The sequence below is a fragment of the Trichomycterus rosablanca genome, assembly GCF_030014385.1.
Source record: "Trichomycterus rosablanca isolate fTriRos1 chromosome 3 unlocalized genomic scaffold, fTriRos1.hap1 SUPER_3_unloc_1, whole genome shotgun sequence".
In the NCBI taxonomy this organism is placed as follows: domain Eukaryota; kingdom Metazoa; phylum Chordata; class Actinopteri; order Siluriformes; family Trichomycteridae; genus Trichomycterus; species Trichomycterus rosablanca.
This window is the reverse complement of record NW_026946942.1, coordinates 222,501-227,500: the sequence shown is the minus strand read 5'-3', so window position 1 is coordinate 227,500 and position 5,000 is coordinate 222,501. Positions and strand designations below refer to the sequence as shown.

Sequence of the window (5,000 nt, the reverse complement as noted above, 5' to 3'; positions counted from 1 at the left end):
AACACACACACACACACACACACACACACTGTACACTGGAGATACTGAGGTGAGATTATAACACACACACACACACTATACACTGGAGATACTGGGGTGAGATTATAACACACACACACACACACACACTAAACTGGAGATACTGAGGTGAGATTATAACACACACACACACACACTGTAAACTGGAGATACTGAGGTGAGATTATAACACCCACACACACACACACACACACACACACACACACACTGTAAACTGGAGATACTGAGGTGAGATTATAACACACACACACACACACACACTGTACACTGGAGATACTGAGGTGAGATTATAACACACACACACACAAACACACACACACTAAACTGGAGATACTGAGGTGAGATTATAACACACACACACACACACACACACTAAACTGGAGATACTGAGGTGAGATTATAACACACACACACACACACACACACACACACACACACTAAACTGGAGATACTGAGGTGAGATTATAACACACACACACACACACACACACACACACACACACACACACACACACTGTACACTGGAGATACTGAGGTGAGATTATAACACACACACACACACACACACACACACACACACATACACACACACACACTAAACTGGAGATACTGAGGTGAGATTATAACACACACACACACACACACACACACACACACACACATACACACACACACACTAAACTGGAGATACTGAGGTGAGATTATAACACACACACACACACACACACACACACTAAACTGGAGATACTGAGGTGAGATTATAACACACACACACACACACTGTACACTGGAGATACTGAGGTGAGATTATAACACACACACACAAACACACACACACACACACTAAACTGGAGATACTGAGGTGAGATTATAACACACACACACAAACACACACACACACACACTAAACTGGAGATACTGAGGTGAGATTATAACACACACACACACTCACACACACACACACACAAACACACACACACACTCTAAACCGGAGATACTGAGGTGAGATTATAACACACACACACACACACACACACACACACACACACACACACACACTGTAAACTGGAGATACTGAGGTGAGATTATAACACACACACACACAAACACACAAAAACACACCTGCTAAAGATACATCCAAATTAGAATCACCTTTTTATTTTAAAATCATGGAAATATCATATACCTGACATTTTACAGCCTTAGAGAGACATGACCTGAAGAGTGTTTAAAAGGACACGCATGGTTTATCAGCACACACCACATACACACACACAAACATGAGCAGATACTGTCTTAAGAGGACAATCAAAGGCATAAAAGGACACATAATCTGCCTGTCTTTTCAATCTAATGTAACCAATATTTTAAAGACAGCTTTGTTTTGGCCAATCTGTCATCAATATATAAATATACAGTGCCATCAGAAAGTATTCACACCCCTTCACTTTTCCCACATTTTGTTATGTTACAGACATAGTCGAAATCCGATTTGAGTTTAGTTTTCTTTAAAAAAAATCTACACGAAATAACCCATAATGACAAAGAGAAAACATGTTTTCAGACATTTTTGTAAATCTTTTAAAAATGTAAACATTTAAACATAATAGGTACATAAGTATTCACACCCTTTGATATGGAACTCAAAACCATCAAAAGGGATTTTTGCGAGGAGACTATTGGAAGTAGTTTTCAACAGGAACAACTATCTTAAAAACAGTATCTAAGACACTTTTTAAACAAAAAAATTTGCCCTTCTAAAATGGGAAATTCTGCTTTCTTGCATTTCTCGCACTCCAATTTTGAAGCCAAACGACCCTTTGTGGTTTGAATACGACCGATATTTGAAGTGCCTCATTACAGCAAGGACCTCCTTTGTTGTCCATGGCCTCCGAACTACTTTCCTTCTTGTCACTGTAGTATCAGGTACACCATCTACCAATGAAAAAGCCAAAAAGTCAAACAGAATATAGAATCCACAGACACCTGTAACACCCATTTCTTGTATTAAAAGCTGGTTCAATACTTGAACCAAATAACATTATTCTATAGCTTTAGTTATTCCATAACTAAAATAAACTGTTATCTACTGTGTAGACAAGTTCAAAAATATGGCAAATAACAACTGATAACTGGTCATCAGGTTAAAAATTCGCCAATCACACTAGAGAAACAGTAAAATCCACTTTCAAAATCACCAAAACTAATGTTTTCAGTTGTTCTTAAGTGCTGATGAACATGTCCTTATACCTTTTACAGTCTCCAATTAAGAACCCCTAAAAAAACCCTGCTAGGTCTATGAAAAATCAAATATAAATCATGCATAATAAAGTGGCATGTGGATAACAAATAATGGTGATAAATCATGTGGATGTATGTATCTATATTGTAGGTGTTACAAGTACTGTAATGATCACTGTATTAGTACAAAAGTCAACACAGTATCCTGAAATACAAAATCAGCAAACCTTATGAAGCAGCTTTAAGTCAGGTATACAAAAACACACAAATGCCTTAGTCGAGCACAGAATAGGACACAACGCTCAACCTATCTAATTAGGAACAGATTTTAAAAATCTAATATTTATTTACTGGGATGTCTAACCCCAGATGGTCATGACACAAGACACTTTGAGAAGCAAATGCAATAATCATTTGATCCATCCCCTTATTTATGAAGAGCAAAAAAGTACAAAATAAAATGTACACAGAACATCGACACTGTTGTAAAAAAATATAAATTAGAAGTAATCCTAAATAAAACCAAGTAACGATCACTGACTATCTACAAATACACTCTGAACAATCCCACATCCAGCTCTTACAAACCCAATCATGTCCTCACAAACCAGCCATCAGTCACGTTCACTCATACACAAACTACTTGGCTGATTCAGACAACTACACAACACAATTATACACAATGCTGAGCTTCAGAGTGTATTTGTAGATAAAGTTAGTGATCGTTACTTAACGTTTTGCATGGTTTTATTTAGGATTACTTCTAATTGATATTTCTGCAACAGTCATGTTGGTGTACTCTACAACAATTGTGTTATCTCCTTTTTCTCACTAGATAAACGATGACCCTGCGTTTGCTTCAAGAAACGTAACAATTCAAGACCATCTTGAATCAGACATCCTGGTAAATAAATATTTCACTCATTGCAGTCTATTCATAATTAGATCAGCTCAACATTGTGGCAGTTATGAGGGATATGTATTGGTATACCTGACTTGAGACTGCTTTATAAGAACACAGTTTGGTTTGTGAGGACTTGGTACAAAAGTCAGCACAGTTTCCTGAAGCACAGAAACAGTGATCATTACAGTACTTGTAACACTTTGAGGAGTGATTTAGATGTCATTTCATATTTGTATTCATTATGTTTAAATTGTGCTCTGTACGATCTATGTACAGTCAGTAGGCTAAGTAGTTTGTGTAAGAGTAGACGTGACACATGGCTGGTTTGTGAGGACATGATTGGGTTTGTAAGGACTGAACACGGCTTTGTTTATAGTGTATTTGTAGATAAAGTTAGTGACCATTAACGTTTTGCATGGTTTCATTAAGGATTACTTCCTACTGGTCTGTAAGAGCAGGGATTGGTTTATAAGGGGTTAATGGGGAACCTGAAGAGGTGTAATGACATTTTGTCAGTATTTAAGAACTGGGTATAAATCAGTTGTGGTGTGCTCTACAAATAGACAAACATCCATTTCAAGAACATGGAGGATTTGATTTTAAATTCCATATTTCACTCAGACAGAGCAAATACATAATTATATGCCTTGGTTTATCAATAAATACTGACTGTAGGTTTAAATAATGCATGTTAGGGTTAATGTAAATTTAACTCTTTTACGTATTCAACAAATATGTTTTGTTGTTTATCTCTGTAGATGCCATTAGAAAAGCCTCTTGTAACATTGTTCTCTGAAAAGCTCTTTAATCCGCATTTACATGTAACTCTTAGTGCAACAGAGACATCTGACTTAAGACTGCTTTATAAGTAGTTTGTGTATGAGTACACATGACAAATGGCTGGTTTGTGAGAACATGACATGAGTCACGTCCACTCATACACAAACTACTTGGCTGATTCAGACAACTACAGAAAATAGTTATGTTGTGGTAACCCTTATAAACCAATCCCTGCTCTTATAGACCAGTAGGAAGTAATCCTTAATGAAACCATGCAAAACGTTAATGGTCACTAACTTTATCTACAAATACACTATAAACAAAGCCGTGTTCAGTCCTTACAAACCCAATCATGTCCTCACAAACCAGCCATGTGTCACGTCTACTCTTACACAAACTACTTAGCCTACTGACTGTACATAGATCGTACAGAGCACAATTTAAACATAATGAATACAAATATGAAATGACATCTAAATCACTCCTCAAAGTGTTACAAGTACTGTAATGATCACTGTTTCTGTGCTTCAGGAAACTGTGCTGACTTTTGTACCAAGTCCTCACAAACCAAACTGTGTTCTTATAAAGCAGTCTCAAGTCAGGTATACAAACACACATCCCTCATAACTGCCACAATGTTGAGCTGATCTAATTATGAATAGACTGCAATGAGTGAAATATTTATTTATCGGGATGTCTGATTCAAGATGGTCTTGAATTGTTACGTTTCTTGAAGGATCCATCATCATCAGTGGCATCAATGCTGTTGAAAACAAAATAATTAGTAGTAATTTAAAAAAAAATTAATCAATCAATTAATTTTTCCAACCTTAAAACTACAAATGATCTAACCTTCACACTTTCTGTGAAAGCAAGAAACAGAGCTTTTATAAACCTACATAAAAAAAAATCTGAGTGCTCACCAAACAATTTCTCTATTGTGTTTGAAATCTTGTTCCCCAAAAGAGTTAGCATCTTTTCCTGTGATTAGCCGTCCTTTGTACTGTAAAATAAAACTTCCTTTCTCGATATTTAC

At 36.4% G+C, this 5,000-nt stretch overlaps 1 protein-coding gene across 1 annotated transcript in view; it reads left to right on the top strand.

Moving 5' to 3' along the window:
* Positions 1-5,000, top strand: part of LOC134304385 (NACHT, LRR and PYD domains-containing protein 3-like) — a 92,582-nt gene that overhangs the window by 81,200 nt on the left and 6,382 nt on the right. The gene's annotated exons all lie outside the window — the stretch shown is intronic.